Here is a 24,695-nt window from a genome sequence, read left to right on the forward strand (position 1 = left end):
CTACTAAGGAAAACCCTGGTACGCCGCAGATACAGTCAACAGCTTGCTCGCAAAAAGCATCGATCATAGAATCATTGTCTTAATTGTAGTTTCAGCTTACTCTTATTGCACTCCCTGCACCAATTGGGGGTAGCTAGTGTTGTTTTGTCGGGTGCACGAAATATTGAATAAAAAACGATACTATGATTTACCATCACATACCGAAGAACAAGGAGCTTCGCGCAAAACTCAAACAGCAATCTCATGCCGGGGCCTGGAATTTGTGTGGTCAGAACATTTCATGCGGGTCGGCTATCAACGCAGGATGCGTCTTATTGAGGAGTTTTGCCTTACAAGTACTAGGCGGCATAGGTCGGCAAAATCACGTGCGCTCACTCAGGCTCAGTCAGAAAACTTTGGTCCATCTGCGAGCTCACTCTCACTCAGACTCACAAGACCCGGACTCACTCACACTCATGAACTGAAGCTCATGCAAGCTGGCGACTCACTCGGGCTCACTCAGACTCATGAACTCAAACTGACGCGCGATGACGACTCACTCGGACTCACTCACTCATGCCAACTCACTACTCATTTGAACTCACTCATCTCTACTCCCTCCGTTTTGACTCGCGACTCATCTGCTCTCACTCACTTCGACTCACGACTCATCTGAACGCACTCATCTCGACTCACTCATTTCTGACTCACGGCTTATCTGCGCTCACTCATTTCAACTCAAGACCCATTTGAGCTCACTCAATTTGACTGATAGGGACTCACTCATCATGGACTCATTTCCCGAAATGCCCGAATAGGCCCCATAATATGTAAATGCGGTTTGCAAAGCAGGGAGTAGTTCATTTTACAAAACTATATGATTGCAAGCGGTGGGAGAGAATGACTGCACGTTTCTGCAGCAGGTTACATGTTTGGTTGGTCAGTATCAATATGGGTATTTTTGTGACTCTTTGGTATATATTCATTATTAATATAAACAGCGCGAACACGAAAACAAGGGACAAGAAACAAGAAAGCCACAGTACATGCGCATGTACTGTGGCTTTCTTGTTTCTTGTCCCTTGTCTTCGTGTTCGCGATGTTTATATTAATAATGAATAAGTACCAACTCGCCCAACAAAGTATCTTTGGTATATAATTGTTATATAGCCCCAAAGGTGAGCGGAAACAAAGGGAGCCACAAAGATGCGAACAATCCAAGCACCACTCATAGTCCAGAATGTCTGCGCATGAAAGCATGCATGCGCCTTGATTCTCATCTTTCACAGGTCAAATGGACGTGCATTTTGAAAACTATGCGCTTCTTGGAAGTACAAGTCCTGGAAAACAGAGAGAGTGTTAATTTAATTGGAAACATGAGCATGCCTGAACAATTCGATACTGAAACAACAACCTAAATTGGTGGGTAACGTTTATGATTGTGCAATGCTTGTCGGTTACTTTAGACTCTGGGCAACACTTCTGTCACAAGATACATCAAAGGACAAGACTCCGGGTTGAAAAAGATTTTTGATCTTTTACAGAACGGAATTATATTTACTGCTTGCGCCCCTGATAAATCCGCACTGCTTTAAAATGGAGAGGAAAGATGCCTACATCATGCAAAAGCTATGCATGCCCTCGTATAGAGCCTATGCCAAACAGCGTCCAAAGTTTGAAAATTATATATCGTGGTTTCGTTTGTTTAATTACATGTCCCGGCAGAACTTTCGCGTGATTCCCGGAAATAAGCGGACTATTTTTGTCACCGTTCGAGGCAAGAAATAGGGATACTGCAAAGGTCTTCAGCAGAATATGTCTTCTATTTTGCAGAAGGAATAAAAAGTTATCCAGCCTGAAACAAAAGGTAGTCTTCATTTGTCCTGTTCATACGCGCGGCTCTATATACGCTCTTGTGATTGAATTTAACATCCCTCATTCTGAATTCCTTTGGCGCTTGCCCACAGGATGTGCATCTTAACGGAGCAGTGAGTCCTTTAAACCCCGCACATGTGTGTCAAAATGAACAGTTTTTACACATTATTCAACACTTGCTATTACGCGCATGTTTTTCCAGTGTGAGTGTGCTAAGCAACATTTTTTATAGAGATTCTTTACAACCAAGAGTCTATGCGAGTAAAAGGTCTTGCTTTAATCACATCTTGGTGTCGTATGGAATTGACAAAACGTTTTATGGGGAGAAATATCTATCGCAGGCCAGGTGGCATTCAAGTGAAATAAATTTATGACATATGTTAATATGTTTGTCAAAATCAGAGTTTCGAAGCTTATAACGTAGTGACAATTTTAGAAATGCGTCACGTTACATGTGGAACGACATTTTGGGTTTCCTAATAAAAAGGTCGAACACGAGCGTTTAGGAACAAAACCAGCTTGTGTTTCTGTGCCACAAGTGCCTACAATACTTTTATCTGTATTTAGACTGGCTCTAGCTATTTCCAGGATTGTGTATTCTACACACAACTAAGGACACTAAAAAATATTTGAAAAATGCTTTACAATGCTTTTTTGCGGCATATATATATCCAGCTACCACAACCTCGTATTTATGCATGAGCAAGATAGCTGAAACATGTAAGAGCCACCGGGAACTTAAGAAATAACCTCGAAAACTAAAAAATAGCGAAACGAACCAGTGATGCGAAAATGTTTGTTGCTAATGTCAGTCAACCTCGCTTTATTCCTTTTCCGAGAGCTTTTACTCGTGTTCCTTAGGTTACGTTTCAGTAGTCTTGCTCGAGTTTCATTTCACCACTGTAACACAGTAGCACTAGTAGATAGTAGTAGATGCTGATAGCGCCTGTGCCGCGTCTGAAACATTGTCTGTCCGTGATGTCATTGGTCACATGTGTGCTTGCTATATAAAGATGCTGTTTGCGTGAAATAAAGGGTTGTTGTTATCGTGCCGGGATCGGAGCCAGTCTCAGTTCCTTCCTGCCCCCTGACAGGCCGCGCTCGGCGTCCGGCAAGGGACCAAACGCTACACGGCCGCTCTCGGCGTCCGGCAAGGAATCAAACGCTAAACGGCCGCGCTCGGCGTCCGGCCAGGGATCAAATGCGACATGGGGTCAGAAGTGGGATCCTCTGGCTTTTGAGAGGCATTTCCTTAACTTCGTCAACGGGCGCCATGTCAAAGGACAACGCAGTCAAGCCCTCCCACGGCATGTTCGCGGTTCCAGCTCCGCCAAGGTTTGACTTAGACCGGGCGTCCGAATGGCCTTCTTGGATCCAACTCTTTGACTACCGCTTCGCCTCGGGCCTAAATGAGCAGAATGAAGAAGCGCAGGTCCGGACGCTACTTTATACGATAAGCAGGCAGGCAAGAGAAATCTTCTCTACTTTTTCATTACCCGAAGAAAGAACAGAAGCAATACGAAGTCGTCAAAAAGAAGTTTGACAAGCACTTCGTCGCCGCAGGGAACCTTGTTTATGAGAGTGCGTGCTTTCACCGTCGCACTCAAGAACCTGGAGAGTCAGTCAACCAATTCGTTACCACGTTGCACACGATGGCGGACCGGTGCGACTACCAAGAAAAGGAACGCATGATTCGCGACAGGTTTGTGGTCGGCCTCAGGGACGCTAAGCTCTCTGAGTCGCTTCAAATGGATGCGAATTTGACTCTCGCCAGCGCTTTGGCAAAAGCGCGTTTAAGGGAGACCGTCCAACGACAGCAGCTGCAACTGCGAGAAACCGGCGACGAACCCTTGGTAACGGCGACCGGCAATCTTGACGCGGTCAGCAACGAAGGGCAGCCCAGAAAGTATTCTTCAGGACAGCACTCGGGACAGCTCGTCAAAAAACTGTTCATCTGGAATACAAGGTCCGCGTCGCAGAGTCCAGTCCTACCGACCGGGCACCTCGGTGTCATGCCCCAACTGCGGTCAAGGAACGCACGCCAGAGCCTCGTGCCCGGCAAAAGCAGCCAAATGCAACTACTGCGGTTGTTCCGGACACTTTGCAGCTGCATGTCGAAAAAAGGCTGCACGTGATGGAAATAAGTTACAACTTTATTCTCTCCATATGGACAAGGGGGCGTACTTCGTTGGCGAGGTGAACGGGGAGTACTATAATTCTCGGTGTGTACAGGTCGTCATTAGAGAGATTTAGCTTACCGGAGGCGTATGACGTCTCCCGGAGACGTACAGACGTAGATGTATCGGACGCCTACTGCGCATGCGTGAAAATTGATGTAGACGTATTCGGCTGACACCGGGCTAAACACGTTTTAGCTGTACGTATCGCCCATACGTAAGACGTATCGCTAGACGTACATGCAGATGATGATGATGGCTATCCAATAAAAAAGATAGAAGCTATTTGTAATAAATACTTCAAATAATGTCACAAAAATGTCACATGCAGATCCCCGAAGTCATCATGTTGATGTGTTAGCTGTGTTTAGATTAATTATTAATTTGAGCTCACTTTTTACCACTTTGCCATCTGCAGTAAGCCTGAACAATCCAAGCCTAGTTGCATTACATCCGTTTGTTTTGGTGCTCGCATGGAGGAAGGGAACAACTGCTCGTGTTTGCTGGTGTTCGGTCGTGTGCTAGAATTTGCTCCTGCTATCGGTGCAACCTGCCCACGTTACGTTACATCACGCCGACAGCATCCTTCACCCTTCACGACAGGCAGCTTTTAAGCACCCTATCATGGGATGAAATTGAAGACATGCATATATTTCAACGGGAGCGCGATATTCCAAAGCCTCGAAGGAACTTACGTGACCGTGGTACCCTTCAACATCGGCGCCAACAACAACAGTGTTCAACATGATTTTTAGATTCTAGAAAGAGGATTTCGGAGAGCTGCAGTTAGCCCTCCAAATTCCAAATGAGTTCATCAGTGCGCAGCGTGTCAGGGTCTCCGGCTCCGAGTCACCTTGGCATAGCTCGATTTTTACTTCGGTCATCTACTCTACGATATGACAAGTGGCTTGATCTGCAAGCTCTTCAGCGGTTCTCCGAGGTAAGTAGCGCATGGTGTTGTGGCTGTGGTGGCTTGACGGTTACAAGCCAAATTATTGATAGCAGTGCTTTCTGTGTCAAATAAATATGCCCGCCGAAACATGTAAAGCAAAGCTGACTGGCTGTGGCGTTTCAGTAGTCATCTTTGAAGGCTAATTAGCGCTAATCCTGAGGTTGAGAGCTTATCAAAACAGTCCAACACTTGTGCGACCGCTTATAGCGCTTTCAAATTAAAAAAAAAAAAGAAGGCCGGAAGGTATTTAAAGCGATAAATTCCTTGTGAGAAGCGGGGCGGGATGTCATCATCCCGAGTGCACACTGCTACGCACTCTCGCGCTACTCTTTGCACATCATCCCCATCAGCTTTCATGTGTGCATAAACGCTACCGAGCCTTCTACTCGATATAACTACGTCAAAACCCTACCATTTTGTAGTCGAAAGAAACCAGCGCTCATGCTCCTAGGGATGATGGCATGGGGCCAATGCTCTCTGGCGCGTAACGGCGTTGTGTCGTTTCTAGCAGGCGAGCAGTTTTGGCTACTGTAAAACATAATATACATTAACGATTGCAGTTGACTCGTGCCCAGTCACCGAACGTCTGCTGTAATCATTCAGTTTTTTTACGTCAATTAACTTAGGCACACTTGTGCAAAGGCATATATGTATATATATATATATATATATATATATATATATATATATATATATATATATATATATATATATATATATATATATATATATATATATATATATATATATATATCTTGCCTACTAGCATAGCATAAGGTCATCAACATAAACACTAGCACACTTACAAGTCAATATTTTCTAGCAGGCGAGCAGTTTTGGCTACTGTAAAACATAATATACATTAACGATTGCAGTTGACTCGTGCCCAGTCACCGAACGTCTGCTGTAATCATTCAATTTTTTTACGTCAATTAACTTAGGCACACTTGTGCAAAGGCATATATATATATATATATATACCCCTGCTCTCCAACTCGGTTGTAGAGCTTTGGGAAGGTGCTCTCTTGTCGACATCGAATTTAGTGAAACTGTTTAACGTCCCGAATGCAATCAGTGCTATGCTGCTTTTCGATCTTGCCTACTAGCATAGCATAAGGTCATCAACATAAACACTAGCACACTTACAAGTCAATATTTTTTATTAAATTAGGGAAGTCCAAGGAAACACAAAGTGAGAAATACGCAAAAGATTGTTATCAGCACAAGTTATTTTTTAATTTGCTTCATGTGTTAGAAATGCTCAACACAGAAATTTCATAAAATTTTATGCAATAATTTAAACAATGTAAGCAATTTTGGATTTGGCTCTTATCGATATGAAAATCTATATTTGACCCTACTTTGACTGAATGAAATTTTTTTCAGAGTCGTTTCTAGTCTCTTTATTGAAAATAATGCCTGTAAATGATCATACGGTGAATACAGGTGATGAAGAGTTGTAACATTCATTGTCACACAATCAGCAGCACTGATTTGTTCTAAAGTGAGCAAACAAATGCCTAGTGGGCTTCTGCTTCAAGCAAAGATGTGAGGCTATTTTCTATTGGTAGAAATTAGTTGGAATGTGTTTAATGAAGAGCTATTTTAATTCAGTGCACGATTGTATTGCCGGTGAATGGTAGATGCACATAGGATGCAAAGCGACAAGACAGAGGCAAATATTGTCGTTTCTTGCCAGTTTCGGCTATTTGCTTATGTTGCTAAATGCAGAAAGCCGCTGCCAACAGGCTAAACTGAATGCAGTCTTTTATAAGTTATTTTACTAGCTTTATGCACAAACTGCTTCGTCTGCTGCAGGCCTATGTTCCCAGTGTTTTTATCTTCTGGCTTCAGATTTTCCTGTGATCTCTTCGTATCCTAGACAGTGATAAGGAAGTATCTATGGAGAAGCAGTAATTGAATTTACACTCGCAGTAGTCCACCCTATCATGCTAAAGCTGAGAAAGAAAGCTGTCAAGAATAAAATAGATTTGGCTCATTGTCAAATCAGAAACCGAGAAACCACACGTCATCATGCTACAAGAAACACTCACAACCGAACTGGCCCTTACGGCTTATACGGCAGAAGCCCACAAAAAAGAGCAGGACAGAGGCGTCGCTTTACTGATTGGAAAGAAGATCCCGTACATTCGGCATGAGATCCCCCACGCAGCCTGCTATCTAGAACACCTCGCGATTGAGATCATACCGAAAGACGACGTAGGGAACAAGCAAAGCATCTTCCTCACCAATCTGTACAGCTGCCCTAAGGATACGAGGCAAGGGTTTAGAGGCATTCTGGCCAAGATTGCGCACATCGCCAAAGACAGTCCGCTAATTATAGGTAGAGATTTTAACGCCCCACACCAGGCTTGGGGCTACGCGTATCCCTCTAGCAAGGGAAATCGTCTTCTCACGACAGCCTCCGATCTCGACTTCACGCTGATCACAGACCCGGAGACCCCAACCAGATGTGGCACTTCGACATGTCGAGACACCACACCGGACCTTACTTTTTTCCGGGGCCTAGAAAAATATGTCTGGCACAACTCGGGAATAGATCTTGGGAGTGACCACTATATTCTCCGAATTGATGCAGAGATACCGGGAAAGAGGCAAAGGGAATACAAACTTATCGATTGGGACAAATTTCGTGCAATACGGGCACAGTCATCCAACTCATCAGGAGCAACCACAAAGCACACGATAACGAGCTGGAAAGAGCAGCTCAAAACAGACATCGCAGCCTCAGAACGGACAATTACCACGGTCGTTAAGGTAGAGAGGATGGACAGTCGGCTAGCGAATCTTCTCGAAGCCAAACATTCTATTCTAGCCAGGTGGAAGGGTCAGCGTCTTAACAGAAGACTACGAAGGAAACTAGCCGAACTCAACAAGATCATTGAACAATACCGCATGGTTCTCTCCCGACAACAATGGGATGAAGTCTGTAACTCCCTCAATGGGCAAATACGCAGAGGAAGTGGGTGGGGACTCATAAAACATCTCCTCGACGAACACGGAACAAAGTCCAAATCTATGCAACGGATCAGGCTAAGCAAATTAGTACATCGCGAGAAGCAAATCAGTACCGCCGAAGCCCTTCTGGATGACCTTGCCAAACAGTATTTACCGCTTAAATCGGGGCTACCCAATACCTTACAAAGGCAAAGCTATGACGGTGCCCCAAACTCAGAGCTAGATACGGACTTCACAGAAAGCGAAGTACGCTTCGCAATTCACGAACTCAACAGTAACTCTGCAGCCGGCCCCGATGGTATCACAAATCGGACTCTCCGAAACTTAGAGGACGACTCGGTAACGTTCCTAACGCAATAAATCAATGAAGTCTGGAAAACTGCCAACAGCCTGCAGAGTGGACGCATGCCAATACGATCCTTATTCCAAAACCGGGCAAGCCGCTGGGCCTACCCAACCAAAGGCCGATCTCACTGACGTCCTGCCTAGGAAAGCTAGCCAAACACGTCATCCTAAATAGACTATCGGAATACGTAGAAGAAAGGGAGTACTTCCCTTACAATATGATTGGCTTCAGGCCAGGTCTCTCAACGCAAGACGCTATGCTACGCATCAAGAAAAGTCTTTTGGATCGCCCCACACGAGACACCAAGGCGCTACTGGGACTCGACGTGGAGCAAGCTTTTGAGAAAATCCAACATCAAGCCATTCTCAAAGCCATATCTGACCACAATCTCGGAACACGCTTCTACCACTACGTCAAGGCGTTTCTGCAGGATCGAACGGCCCCTATCCGGATAGGCGAACACGTCTCGGAGAGCTTAAATCTGGGCGATAAGGGAACACCACAAGGCTCAGTACTTTCACCATCTTATTTAACTTGGTGATGACAAAGCTTTCTCGCGCATTGGGTGAAATTGCTGATGTGGAGCACACCATATACGCAGACGATGTTACCATCTGGAGCACCGGTGGCAGCGATGCGGAATTGGTAGCGCGCATGCAAGAAGCCATCACGGTTACCGAGGCCCATCTTGCCCCAATGGGACTTCGCTGCTCTTCTGGAAAATCCGAGCTACTCATCTACCACCCCTCAAGACCAGGGCGCCCGTCCAACGACTGGCGCCGACACCACACACCATGCATAGAGTTACACGACAGGGATGGAAATCGCATACCCACGGTCGATAAAATACGAATTCTAGGATTAATCATCCAAAGCAACGGGTCCAACTGGGCGATGCTTGACTGCATCACGATCAAGATTGCAAACGCGATGCGGATGTTTCGGCGCATCATGAATAGGCACAGGGGACTGAGCAAGGAGAACGCTATTCAAATGGTCTATGATTTTGTACTCTGTCACATAACATACGTGGCTGCAATGCTCAACTGGAAAAAGGAACATCAGAGAAGGCTTGAAGTACACATACGCCGAGCTTTCAAGACAGCGTTGGGGCTCCCCGATAATGCCTCCACTGAACTACTCTTACAGCTAGGAGTGCACAATACCCTTGCCCTAAATCATCGAGGCACAGCACACGGCACAGATTACACGCCTATCAAGCACCAAAGCGGGCAGAGAGATTCTCGTTAAGCTCGGCCTGAACACCATAGTAGAAAAGGACAATGTCCTGCAGTTACCTAAAGTCGTGCGAGAAGCAATCAAAGTGTCCCCCTTCTCAAGAAACGTTCACCCGATCCACAATCAAGGAAGAAGGCTCGCCCGCGCCAAAGTCCTCGTTGCGGACGCGGCACAGTTCCCCGACCAGACAGCTTTCGTGGATGCAGCGTACATACCGGGAAAGCACGCCTACTCGGTAGCAGTAGTCGACGGACACGGGCGTACGCGCAACTCACTCACACTTTACACCAAGAAGCCAGAGGTAGCTGAACAAGCAGCGATAGCACTAGCTCTAAAAGGCTCGGACTTCACAACTGTATACAGCGACTCTAGAGCAGCCACTCGAGCTTTCGCCAAGGGCGGGATAGACAAGACGACGTTACGGATATTAGGCGGAAGTAACATCACCGATAACTCCATCGTATAGTTCCCGTCACACATGGGCAGCTTAGGGGGCTGCCTGCGGAATTTCAATGAGATCGCACACGAGGCGGCGCGAGGACTCATCGACCGCGTCCCTCCGGTTTCCCCTGCTACTCCACATATCGAGTACAGAGATCAATTATTCATGTACAACGAACTCACTAAGCACTTTTATCTAGGCAGATGAGAATTTCCCCTCCCGGATAAGAAATTAATCCGCAGCCAATCAGTCACGTTACGCTTGCTCCAAACGAAATCATACCCCAACCCCTGGCGCATGAAGCACATCGATCGAGACTACGACGGACAACACGTGTGTGAACGGTGCAGTGATCGTGTAGACTTAAACCGTATGTTGTGTGGTTGTGCATCGAGCGACGCCTACGCCAAGAACAAGGAATGTTGGGACAAAGTTTTAAAATGTGCTTCCCTACATGATCAGCTTCGGGCTGTCCAGGAGGCCCGCGCGGTTTCGGAGAGCTTCGGGCTCTCTGTGCCGACGTGGGAGCTGACCTCTACACCTGGTGCCTAGCCGAGTGTCCTCCAGGACCCCTACTGTGGGAAATAAAGTTTTACCAAACCGAACCAATTTCCATTTGCACATCAGCAGAATCTGGCTCATTTTTGATTTGGTACATGACTTTTGTGAAATTCCTGGTCTTTATTTACATCCTTACTGTCTCAAACCGTTTGCAAAAGTGAGATGTACATATGATCTTTCAATTACAAAAAAAAAAGAAAATAACCTAGTGTAGGTTTCTGAATTTCGCTTGCTTTGAAAAAAAAATTAAGTGTCGATGATAGTATTGAAAAAATTCGGGAGCACTGCGGAATCTATGCTGCAGAACTGTGAAAATCTAAGCGTTGCTGGTGCCCACGGTGCATCCCGTTTGCTCTCATCATTATGAATTAAATTCACCGTCATTATCATTGCTAATGTCATCACTGCTAATTCCAACTTCATTGTCATCGCTACTATCATCCTTACAGTAGACAAGGAGAATTTTGATGTGTGTTTCACGATCCCGAGCGTTGCACAGTTGGCTAAAGCGCTCGGATAGGGATGCGAGGGATAGAGGTTCGGCTCCCAGTGGAAACAGGATTTTAATTTTTTCTGATGGCATCATCATGACGTCATTTGACTGACAGCTTTAATGTGGCCAAACAAACGAATGCCGACAGTATGAGCCATTAAAGATCTTCACCTTAAAATTGATGGGCCTGTTCGAGGTAACGCTAGTGAACTCTTCCAAAAGCAATGCAATAAGTAATATGCTATGCACAGTAAAGAAGGTGCACACTGAAAGATTATTTTCGTATGACCACTTTATAGGGACTCTATAAGCGATCGTTGCTTGCAGCCGCTTCAATTTTTCCTCCTCAGGCGGTGCATGCAAAGGAAGGCCCCCGTGCTCAACTGCTGGGGTTTCATCATGGCACAGCAAGGCAAATTTGTCGACCGTCTCTGGCTCAGAAGGAGGATTTCTCTGGGCACAAGTGGAGCCTGTGCAGAAATATCGGGCACTAATGTGTACCAATGCCATAGTCTGCCAGTGGGCCACTTAAAGGCAGGCGTCATGATGCAGGTATGCCTGTTCAGCATGTCTGCTGCGAAAATTCCACAAGTACCTTTATATTTTTTGAGTTGGTTTTTGGGAAAGGGTACTCAATGACCCACCTCTTGAAAAACAGCATTTCATCTGTAAAGTAATGTGGCACTTTAGTATGGGATGCAAGATTGTGTTAGCATGTGGCATTTTATAAATTTGTAGGAAAAATTGTATCTAAATACTTGTAATGTAATTATATCTCATTATACAAAAAGAACAGAGGCACCTGCGTAGACCCGCATTGGTTATAGTTTTAATTCTTGCTATCTTTTAGGGATCCTCAAGGAGACGGTGCACGTTGAGAACCTGCGCAAGATCACCATGGGTCATAAATATGTGATCTATAGTGATGCAGAATACCCCCGATGGCCTCTACTCTACAAGCTGTTTGGAGGTGCCGTACTGCAGCCTCATCATGTTGCCTTCAACAAGGCAATGAGCAGTGTTAGGAAAGCTGTAGAGGGGGGTTTGGCAGCGTAGCACGGGATTTTGCTTTCATTGACGATTTCAAGAACCAAACTTTGAGATGGTAACAGGTAGGGCGCGTGTATAAAGTTGCGCAATGAACTGCCGAACATCTTTGTACAGCTTTGTACTTTGTCTTGTGTCTGCCTCAGTTGGTCAGTAGCTTGTGCCTTTTCAGACATAAGTGTCGGCCTACGTCCTGCGGTCAAAAAGTTTGGAACATTTTTTTAGGCTGCCTTTCTCAGTAAAATATGGACAAGCATGGCAAGCAGTGACCTTCATAGTTGAGGCATTTGGCAACAGTCGCAGAATTCATTTCTGTATTCCTTACAGCAATAACTGCAGCATGCAGTGGTGCATATCTTGTAAATAGAGTAAGTGCACTAGGAAACTTGGACATCAGAAACAAGTGGACAGGAGGCTTGCAGACTCACAACGGGATTTTACTAAGATGATGCATATAAAGTGCACAAAACCGCATGCTCAACGCTATACTTTTGCTTGCTGTATATATGTCCTCTTTAGGTTAGTAAAATACAGTTGTGAGCCTGTGCACGTCCATGTCCACTTCTGTTTCTGTTGTCTGTGTTTTCTAGAACAGTCACTCCATTTCCAAGATGAGCATCACTGCATGCAACAATGCTACACAAAGATTTATGCTGTTCATTTGTTGACGCTGTTATGCCGAGATGCAGCTTTATTATTTTTTTTTTATGTGCGATGCAGCAATATTTATCTCGATTGATTGCAGCAGTGCATGACTACTTTCTCGTTGTTCTCGTCTCACAGTGTTCAACATGACATGGTGTGTGCGTGGTGGCGTTTCGGGTGGTGTGTGATAGTGTTCGTGTTCAAATGCAGGGTTTTTGCCTGAGTGTTTTGAGCAGCGATATGACAGCTTCGGTTTGCCATCTCGCTACTTGGCGAACTGAAAAGACGCGATGACTTTGGTTCGGCGTTTTCTCCCATGCGCCTTCGACTGCGTGATCGTCTACCGGTGGGCACCTGACAGCTGCGCGCCGGACCAACGGCTTCACTTGTTCCCAACGCTGACTTCGAACTGTTAGTGGCACGAGATGCTTGTAACCGTAAATATGAACTAGACCACCAGTCTGAACGCTGTACTTGAATTGTGCCGCTTGGGCCGTCTCTAGTGTTTCACCCGAATTGTTGTGTGTGCATTCGTGTATTGTCTAGATTAAGGAAAGGTGGCATCTGAGTTATAAAAGTGTCTGTATGTGTGAAGTGCCATCTGCTTTGGCGAACGAGGCGGCGAACCACCACAGCTTGTCTTTGTCAGGCCATCTGACGGCTTCAGTGAGAACCTGTGCTACCAGATGCAAAAAGTGATGATGCCATTTTATGGTTTTTCATTTCATGCAGCTAATTCACAGCTCATATATTCATTGATCGCATGCACTGCTAGAGTCATTATTCAGAGTTTTCTGTACACTACTGAATTAATTGTACTCTCATTGAGCTGTCATGCTGTCATCATGCCCGAGACGCTTTGCATTGTAGCCCCATCCAGTAGTGCAGCCAGAGCTCGAGTTTTACCAACGTTGGCATCAACGAATGCCGCAGATGCCCTCTCCCTCTGTTTCCGCACTCTTTTTTTTTTCATAAACTAAAGTCGCCTTTGAATCTCCTAGATTTTAACCCTGCAAAACTGTGTCTAGTCAGGCCAAAGCTATCACGCATATTTTTCTTTTCTTTTTTTGCAGCTGTGGGTTTCGTGGACCCTGAAAATCACTTCGTGAGCCCTTATTTGAGAAACACTGACCTATGATATGCTTTTAGCAATTACCACTATGTGACGGGACATTTTGAATTCCTTTTGGTGAAGTGGTGACCACAGGCCACTAACAGTGTTTTCAACGTTGTGGCTCACTTGAGAGAGGTTGTGCACATATTTTTTTCGAGTCATTCCATATGTTTACAACTCTAACAATGCAAATATTTCTTAAAATATGCAATTTAAAATTACTGTAATGCCCTTTGCCGATAATTTCGGACCTGTATTTGCGAAACTGTAGCCTTAGCTACTTATGCACCATAAAATGCAAGAACAGAAACACACCGACAGCATTTGTGTTGAAAAAATGTATTTGGGATTTATTTGGCAAAGTGAACATGACGAGAGAGTTTTGGAGAAAATAAACTGGTGCTATCTGCAATGTGATATAGTGCCAACATAAATAACTTTCATTCTTTCATCAGCGCAATCAGCATCTTGTCAACTAATTGCCAAGGTTTCACCAGCTGATCTTCACATGTCCATCTTCACACGGGGCAGTGTTCGTCACCATGTGCTGCATAAAACATCCGTGTTGTATTCTTTTACTTTCCTGGAATGAAAAGGTGCAGTGTTCACAGAAATTACTGTAAAATTAAAGCTGTTGTGAGAAAGCTGGAGGTTGTTTAATATTGCTCTCCAGCTGGTATTGCAGTGAATAACTACGCACGCGATTATTCATGAAATGTCTGGGCATATGGCATACCCCTATATCATGGCACAGAAGTGCAGCAATCTCCTGTTCGTGAATGCACCTATCGAGGGTGGAATTGCCGCTCCATTTGCTCCATTCTGCTCCCAAACTGCTTTTCCTGCTCTATCCTGCTCCAAAATGCAATATTGCTCCAAAACTGCTCCAGACTGGCTGTTTTAATGTTCTACCATCAAATTTAGTGCAACACGCAAACAATGTCTTTGCACCAGTGGCAAAGATATAACACATCTAGCACTGGGCTTAATACAAACGAAATGTTTGTAAGGGAAGGAAGCATGTGGCATAATAAATATTTGTTTGCAAGTAAATTTAATATGAGTCACTGGCGATTGGAGATAATTGCAAAAAAAAAGCACTGTGCATGTGACGTAGCACCTCCTCTCAGCCTTTCAAATCGCCGGTGGAGGGAGAAGCAAGAGCAGCAAGCGAAGCAGATAGGCGCAAACTACCGTGAGTCGTTCGGAAGGAAGCTTGTCCGACTGGAAAAACCACATGAGTTATTCTAATGGTTGTGGTCTAAGAACAAGCAGGCACTTATCGAGTCTTTTTCTCAGTAACAAGCTTGTCGGGCCTACGGCAGACAAAATCATACTTGAATCGTTATGGGTTGGTACTCCAAATATGTCACTCACTAGGAAGCGCCTCAAGAGTGTTGGAAAGCCATACAGGGCCTATTACCAAGATATAAAAAATGAGCCCCAGCATTGCTCAAGCAAAGAATGATAAAACTATTGGAAGGAGGTAGTGAAGTAAAAATGCTGAAGGATGAAAAGGCTACCCTTCAGTGCCATCTATATTTCCTGAATGCACTTCTCACCACTGCTCAAGAATTTATCAGCACAGGCATAGGATCAAAAAGGGATATGCACAAGAGAGAGAGCAGAAATGTCATGCCCATTAATCTGAGCTCCAAATTAGTGGCATTGCTTGAGTGCATTGAAGTGGTAGACTCGACATTTGAATCTGTCAAGTCAGAATAGGCAGATGCGTTAGGTCACAAGGTCACACTAGGTGTTCAGTTATAAATCAGACCAGAAAGCATTTTGTTTGCTGCTAGTCTGTTACAAGTTGTTGGCCGTTGTCAGAATTGAGTGCGAAGTTGGAGAGGCATTGCACTTGTATAAAAAGGAAGAGCTCATCTTTTTCTGTCAGAAAGAGAAAAACAATTACTACAGTTATCAGAGGCATTTGACCTTAGGAACATGCTCCAAAACATAATTCAAATGCTCCAAAACTTTTGTCTCATTGCTCCAAAGCTGCTCCTTGTCTCGCTGCTCCCAAAGCTGCTCCAAAATGCTTGAGCCTGCTTCCACCCCTGACCTATGTATCGGACCCATTGATGACTGTCTTTATTGGTAATGGCACATACCCACGGCGGGGAATAGGCCATGGTATATAGCAAGTACAAAAGGTTCATGGACAAGCAATTGGGTATTTTGATAATTACGAATCTTAAAATAGAATTTCATGAAAAAAAGAAAGGAAAAGAAAAGGCAGTGAATTCTCATTGTAGCAATCTACCTGGTGTGATTATATAATTGTGAACAGAATTGCACACAGGTTGTAGGGTACATCCCTTGGCACTTGCTCCGAAGGAGAGGAGAATAAACACGAATAGCATGCCTGAGTAATCACCATTTGAACGATCTAACAGTCACTAACAGTGTTTCAAAAGGAAGCCTGCTTTGGCCACTGTTGTTGAAAGTGTTCATGAAAGACATTGCCCACATCGACATATCCAATAAATTTGTCTTACATATATAGGGTGGATCTGGTACATATGATATAGGCGTGTCCAGAAATCTAAAATATAAATCGAGAGACAAAAAATAATTTTGGGAAACTACTGTCGAGCTCACGCCCTGGAACTCTGCTAGGTCTAATCCGACTAGCTGACTTCGCGCATGTCCAAGGACTCCAGGCCGTCATCTTTGCGGATAAGTTGACACCTATCTTGCGCCTGTTGGATATTTATTAGTTTTGCCACCACCACATGCAGATGACTGTTCTATTATGACCGGCACAGATGCAGACACGTTGAAAAAGCAAAGCAAAGCCTTCCTGTTAACATTATTGTTGTGGTTTCAATCAAACAAACTTAATATAAATTGTTCAAAGACAACGCTAATTATTTTCCCAGAAATTTTTTTTAGTCGTGCTGTCAGCAATGAGAGCCGGAACATTACAATTGTAGGCTCGCAGAGAATACTAAGTGTCACGTTCAACGGCAATCTATACTGGGACTTACCTGTTGCTGGCATATGCAAAAGATTTTCTATGGTATTGAAGTTATTTTATGTCAGTGAACGCTCCTTCTGATGCACTTTGAAAACAAACTGAATCATTTTTTCACATCTACCAATGCATTAAGACCACAGTGGAGAGTGGAATAAACAATAATATAATTTTACCATCCTTTTCTTGAGGATCAATAAAATTCACCAAATGGGTAATTGTGGTAGAAATGTCTCTATAAAATATTACTTCTGAGCTTTTGCGTTGATTATGCACATGCACAGCAGCATGCTGCAATGACTTAAGAGCTGGAAATGCATCACGTGTCCAGGAAAACATCACACAAAAATGTGAAGCCGCAAAAAGAAAAAGCATGTTGGAACTTCCCACGCTTTGCCCGGTGATGAATACATTCTGGAGAGGGGTGCCTGAGGGCACACCGCACAGGAAGACACGGTGGCTGTTTGGGAGAAGGGACATGGCCATAAAACCATTACACTGATCCATTAGGCGTTGAGTTCTACAGATTCTGTTTTGACCCGCTGTATTTGACATCAGACATGCCCTGTGTTTTTCTGGCAGACAGACTCCTTGTTCGACTATTGCAACGCTATCGAAGTGAAAAAGGAAGTTTCTATGTCTCCTCGCCTGTTCCCAAGGTATGACTGCAGGAACATTGCTTCCCAATACTGTTTGATTGACTGGGTGATTGACCCGGAGAGATGTGCCGTGTTTTATTGGCCAAAGTTCTGTGAGAGGGCTGGATTGATTGTTTAAAGGTTTCTTGTGGAGTATAAAAAAAAACAATACTGGCCCTGGGCTCAATAGTCTATCATTGCTATGAACTTGCTTTTGACCTTTTGCTGTTAAGACCTTTGAAGTATGTACATAAGTCTGCAGAAGTGCAATCAAATTTCATTGTTTTTGTTCTCTCATCTTCGAAACGTCATTCTTCTCTAAAACCGAAGACTCAGTCATGCCACCAAATGGAGTGTAGGTTCAAAACAGTCTGAGACAAGCATAACAATACACAAAGCATTGCGATGGTCTCGTGAGTGTGCACCATAAACATGAAAATTTGTGAATAATTTGTTATCCTACTCATTTATTTCATTTATTGCTGCTTTCATAGACCATTCCATTTGTATAATGCACTGTTGCTGCTGCTGGTCCGTGCATAGATTTGGCATGAATGCAAAAGCTAACAACTAGGTTCTAGTGCAGTTGTACTAAGCAGTCTTGAGTTTTAAACTAAAGTAAGTTGTTAAGGCATTGAGATAAATAAAACTTTTTACAAATTGGTGCTGCTCAAAATAACGTAAATATGTCTTCACCCCTCAGGGGCACTGACTGCAGGCTTGGTGTTGACGGCAGCGGCTCCACACTGTGCAGACTTGTGGCTGTGCCATGGAAGCAAGCAAACAAATGAAAGAAAAAATTATTTCTGCAGCCGTGAGATCTTGGGTTGTTTTCCGGTGCATAACAACATGCACGAGCTTACTTTAGCACTCTGGTTACACCTTGTACACAGCAGTAAGAGAATCAAGACTGAACATTGTAGTGCTTTGTAAATAGCTGTAACATGTTCAACAAGAACATTGAAGAAGGTAATATAAGAAGTGTTGTCGCTTGCTATTCCGGGAGTTGTCATGATTGCTTTCATCATCATGAGTCTCTCTGGGCACCATGTCATTCAGGCGCTTGCAGGCTCATTTTCATCTGAAAGGGAATAACCATATGAGACACAGATGATTGGTAATTAACTTGCCAACATAATACAGGATCTAATTGTGCAGCTGAAAGTTGCGCCAGGACACTAGAAAAGTGCCACAACGCAGACACTGTTGCCTTCATTCAATGCAATGGTCCTTAACAAGGATCCTTTTTTAATTTTCAGGTGTTTTTATAATACAATGAGCAAACCAGTTCAGCCTCTGTGACTTGTAAATGCTAATAGGACTTCCAGTGCCTGAATGTTTTGTCCAACAGAGTAAAATATTGGCGCATTTCATTTCATGTGCTGACACAGGGACACAAGTTCATAAGTGTGGAGCAAAAAAAAAATGACCTCTTGCGATATTTGGCTTTGGCACTGCATTCAGCATGTGCTGTTAGCTAATGGTGCCAGACAATTGTCTGAAAAGAAAAAGTAAATCATCTTGCAAACAATTTTCATTTATTGTGGCTCCTGGTGGCCGTGCACATTTGCATGCACATGTAAACAAAAGCAGCTACACGACGTGTATTATATTATGCAACTCGAGCCGTGCTTAGCAAAAATGCTGAAATACCATGTATCTAATTCGCACAACGTAAGTGGCTTTTTACTTCGCGCTGCTACTCCCCAGCAATCGACTAGGCGGTGTTCAGACGGGCGAGCCGTATGTATCGTGGGAAAGCATCATCCACCACCACTCCTACTCGGAGCGCACGCGATCGGCAGGCGCCGAGTCACTGCCATTCCGAGCAACTCAAAAGTGCCGTTTTCGTCACATATGATAACTAATTGCTCCGCTCGGACAGTCCGCTGTCCAGTCCGATCGTCTGAACAGAGAAGCTAGTGGGTAGTGACTTACCAGAATCATTTTTTTTCTGGCGCTGGATGGCTTGCAAAGGCCTTTGCGAACGCCTTCATTGCGCAGCGGAGCGAGCACTCGTTCGCCGTCGGCGGATCCCTAGAAATCGTTGCAACTTCTTTCGACGGCGCCTTTTCCCTGCGCTGTACAGTGTATGTACAGGATGGTGGCGATCTCGAGCTACTTGCTGGTCGTCCGCCGCACTGAAACGCTTGCGCATGATGTTTTCTTGGCACGGCCGGGGCAAGGGTATTACAGCATTTGATGACGCCAATGTGAAAACGGGAGAACTATGTGGCCCGTTGCGCACAGCAGCACTCTACAAGCACTCGTAGCACCATCCCATCGGCGCTTGGCTTAGCTTGGCGGCTTGGCTCCATGGCTGCTGAAATCTCGTGAGATCTCGCGAGATTACGGCAAGCTGGACGTCACGCGGCATACGTCTTCGGAGTACGTCTCCAGCGCCTGTACGTATCGGCAGTTTTCACGCATGCGCAGTAGGCGTCCGATACATCTACGTCTGTACGTCTCCGGGAGACGTCATACGTCTCCGGTAAGCTAAATCTCTCTATTAACGGCGCTCCGGCGTTCGCTAAAGTTGATTCCGGTGCCGAAGTTTCTGTTGTGCCCTCGACGTTTCCCGGTTTACCTACCAGGCTAGAAAAGTGCGACCTAATCCTAACAGGCTCGTCAAATGAGCCACTGAATGTTTTAAGAAAGTTTCATGCCACTATCCAGTGGAAACAAAAGACTGTACAGCAAATCGTGTACGTGTTCTCACCATTACGCTCCGTACTTTTGGGTCTCCCCGCACTTGAGGCTGTGGAAGTTATTAAATTTGCGGACTCGGTCAGTAGCGCAACAGCCGTCGAAGCTTCCTACCCGCAGCTTTTCAGTGGTCTAGGAGCGATAAAAGGAGAGTACAAAATTAGACTAAAGCCGAACTCGACACCTTTTGCAATTCATGCTGCGCGTCGCATAGCCTTACCCTTGCGTGACCGCGTTAAGCAAGAGCTCGAGCGTATGGAGCGAGATGGCGTGATCCGCAAAGTAGAAGAACCAACAGAATGCTGTGCAGGAATTGTGCCAGTACTCAAACCATCTGGAGCGGTTCGTATTTGCGTTGACTTGACTCAATTAAACAAAAGTGTTCTTCGCGAACGCTATGTCATGCCGACTGTGGATGATAGCCTCGGTCTTTTTGGTGGTGCCTCTGTTTTCGAAGTTGGACGCCAACTCTGGCTTCTTTCAGATTAAGTTGTCGCCCGAATGCCAGTTGTTAACTACGCTCATAACGCCAGTTGGGCGATACTGTTTTCAAAGACTGCCATTTGGATTAACTTCGGTACCCGAGATCTTTCAGAAGAAAATGTCGCAGATACTTGAAGGAATCCCAGTCGTGATAAACCTGATGGATGATGTGCTCATTTTTGGTAATGACAAGGCTCAACATGACGAACGCCTGCGTCTAACTTTAGATCGTCTCGCCAGTGCCGGTGTTACGCTAAACAAAGAAAAGTGTTGCTTTGGGGTAACTGAGATAAAATTTCTTGGCTGTTTGCTTAGTAAAGATGGCATCAAGCCGGATCATGAAAAAGTTCGTGCTATCAAAGAACTGGCGACGCCAGCTAACGTGTCTGATGTACGACGACTCCTCGGTATGGCTAATCACCTGGCAAGATTCATACCAGATTTGGCTTCGAAAACGGCGCCTTTACGTCACTTGCTTTTGAAAGGTTCCAAATGGACGTGGGGACCAGCCCAAGAGCAAACGCTGTCGTACGTCAAAGATCTCTTCGAAGCGCGTCATGGCTAACTATGATATAAAGTACCCTACGATTCTTTCCGCTGACGCTTCATTATTTGGTTTGGGGGCCATATTGATACAAGTTCAACCAAACAATGAAAAAAGACCTGTTGCATTTGCGTCACACTCGTTGACGCCTGCCGAAACCAGATACTCTCATATTGAGAAGGAAGCGTTGGCAATGACTTGGGTGGCAGAACGACTCGAAGGGTACATCAAAGGTCTTGAAATTTTGTTTGAAACCGACCACAAACCACTTGTAACGTTGTTGGGAAAATCCCCTTTAGATGTTTTGCCTCCTCGTATTCAACGCTTTCGCATGAGACTTATGCGAATCAACTTTACGGTTGTGCATGTCCCGGGTAAGAGCCTCGTTACTGCGGATGTATTATCTAGAGCCCCGATTCAGGGAAACCAAATTGATGCTCATGCGCTGAGTATTGGCGAAGTCGCCAAATTCGTTTCGGGCTGTTTGACAAATGCCGTCGAGGCTAGCCTTTTTGAACGAGTCAAAGCTGAACAAGCAGACGATGAAGTCTGTCAAGCTCTCGTAAAATTCAGCCTGGAAGGCTGGCCAAGTTCACATCGCTGTCGATGGTTTTGCGTCCATACTGGCAGGAAAGAGCAACGCTGACAGTTGTTGAAGGCGTGCTACTCAAAGGTGTGCGGCTGGTGATTCCACAAAATTTACGCGCAGAGGTCTTGACGCGCTTGCACGAGAGTCACCAAGGAATCGAGAAATGCAGATCTCGAGCCAAAGAGTCCGTATGGTGGCCTGGGTTGAGTTGCCAGCTGAGAACTTTGGTGACTGATTGCCCAGTGTGCGCGGAACACAGGCAACAAAAGTCGTAACCAATGATTTCGACAACCACTCCACAGCGTCCTTGGCAAAAGCTAGGTGTTGATCTCTGCCATATTGAGGGAAAATGGCATTTGGTGGTAGCAGATTATTTTTCTAGATACCCAGAGGTAGCCTTGCTATCTTAGACAAAAAGTGTCCCTGTCATTATGCATCTCAAAAGTTTCTTTGCAAGACATGGCATACCAGAGGTTGTCATCTCGGATAATGGAACACAATTTGTATCTCAGGAATTCCAGTCGTTTGCTCGCGACTATGGCTTCCGCACTGTGACGACGAGCCCCAGATACCCTCAGGCAAATGGGGAAGTAGAAAGGATGGTCCAAACAATTAAACGGCTGATTATAAAAGTTAAAGACCCCTATCTTATGCTGATAGCGTACAGGGACACCCCAGGGCCACTGGGAAAAAGCTCTGCAGAGCTTCTGTTGGGCAGGCGGCTACGCACAACAGTCCCTGTCCCTCCCAAGAGCCTTCTTCTCCAGAAGGTGAGCCTGAAAAAATTCAGAGATCGCGATGTAACCATCCGACAGCGGCAGCGTAGGTACTTCAATAGTCGTCATAGGGCTCTTCCGCTGCCAGTCCTCAAACCAGGAGCGGAAGTATGGGTGACAGACTGCAAAGTGAAAGCGCGAGTCTTACGTCCTGCACAACGTCCGAGGTCGTATGTAGTTAGAACTTCTACGGGTGTAGTTCTAGAAAGAAACAGGAAATTCCTGGTTCGCATTGTTTCCCAGCAGAACGACTGCGAGGAAGAAGGAGGCAGCTATGAGTTTCCGCAGGCATATGATCGTCGGATATAAATGGAACAGGAAACTAATCCATCTAAACCGAAGGCACCTGCCGATCCATCTAATACCCCCTTTCCACAAACTAGCCCTCCGACCGCTAGACCAATATGGGTTCAATGACTGGCTGTTATTTTGTTTTGAGCATTGGTTGCATCTATTAAAAAATGGTCATCCTTTGTTGGTGGCAGTTCTAAGTTTGTTGCAAATGCCAGTGTATCTTTTCAGAGAAAACGGGAGATGTGCTGATAGCGCCTGTGCCGCGTCTGAAGCATTGTCTGTCCGTGACGTCACTGGTCACATGTGTGCTTGCTATATAAAGATGCTGTTTGCGTGAAATGAAGGGTTGTTGTTATCGTGCCGGGATCGGGGCCAGTCTCAGTTCCTTCCTGCCCGCTGCCCGGCCCCGCTCGGCGTCCGGCAAGGTACCAAACGCTACACGGCCGCGCTCGGCGTCCGGCCAGGGATCAAACGCGACAGTCTTCAGCAGAATATGTCTTCTCGTTTACAAAAGGAATAAAAAGTTATCCAGCCTGAAACAAAAGGTAGTTTTCATTTGTCCTGCTCATACGCGCGGCTCTATATACACTCTTGTGATTGAATTTAACATCCCTCATTATGAACTCCTTTGGCGCTTGCCCACAGGATATGCATCTTAATGGAGCAGTGTGTCCTTTAAACCCCGCACATGTGTGTCAAAATGAACCGTTTTTACACATTATTCAGCATTTGTTATTACGCGCATAATTTTCCAGTTTGAGCGTGCTAAGCAACATTTTTTAGAGCGATTATTTACAACCAAGAGTCTATGCGAGTAAAAGGTCTTGCTTTAGTAACATCTTGCTCTCATATGAAATTGACAGAACGTTTTATGATGATGAACATCTATCGCCGGCCAGGTGGTATTCAAGTGAAATACATTTATGGCATATGTTAATATGTTTGTCAAAATCAGATTTTCGAAACTTATGACGTAGTGACAATTTTAGAAATGCGTCACGTTATATGCGGAACGACATTTTGGGTTTCCTAATAAAAAGGTCGAACACGATCGTTTAGGAAAAAGCGCCAGCTTGTGTTTCTGTGCCACAAATGCCTACAATACTTTTATCTGCATTTAGACAGGCTCTAGCTATTTCCGGGATTGTGTGTTCTACTCACAACTAAGAACACTAAGAAATATTTGAATAATGCTTTACAATGCTTTTTTGCGGCAGAAAAAGGAACAAAATAGCTTCCAGTATGCAACCAATTAAAACATATATATCGAGTTACCACAACCTCGTATTTATGCATGAGCAAGATTGCTGAAACATGTAAGAGCCACCGGGAACTAAAGAAATAACCTCGAAAACTAAAAAATAGCGAAACGAACCAGTGATGCGAAAATGTTTGTTGCTAATGTCAGTCAGCCTTGCTTTATTTCTTTTCCGAGAGCTATTATTCGTGCTCCTTAGGTTACGTCTCAGTAGTCTTGCTCGAGTTCCATTTCACCACTGTAACACAGTAGCACTAGTGGATAAAACTACGTCAAGTATTCTCTAAAGAAGTAAATGTGAAATGATGCATGCGAGAGGTTTGAACATAAGATCCGATATTGCGAACTAAAATGACAGTATTAAGTGCGCAGCCTTTCATCTTGTACCAATGAAAACAAATTATTTCTTACCATTACAGAATGCGACGAAACCTCCATTATAGATGCACTTATTGCACTATGCAGAAACGTTGCCTTAAACTGGGGCTACAGAGTAAAATGAAACTAAAGGTTTTTGCTTAAAGCTAGGCGCAAAAAGCTGAATCTTCTCGTACAAGCTCTAAGAAGGGATTCGCTTT

General features: G+C 44.8%; 1 pseudogene; it reads left to right on the forward strand.

Annotated features, from left to right (window-relative positions):
* The first annotated feature begins 22,200 nt into the window (after positions 1 to 22,200).
* On the forward strand, positions 22,201 to 22,982 carry LOC146177687 (uncharacterized; annotated as a pseudogene).
* The last annotated feature ends 1,713 nt before the right edge of the window (positions 22,983 to 24,695 follow it).

The sequence above is a fragment of the Amblyomma maculatum genome, chromosome 10 (assembly GCF_055883805.1).
Source record: "Amblyomma maculatum isolate TAMU_Amacu chromosome 10, ASM5588380v1, whole genome shotgun sequence".
In the NCBI taxonomy this organism is placed as follows: Eukaryota; Metazoa; Arthropoda; class Arachnida; order Ixodida; family Ixodidae; genus Amblyomma; species Amblyomma maculatum.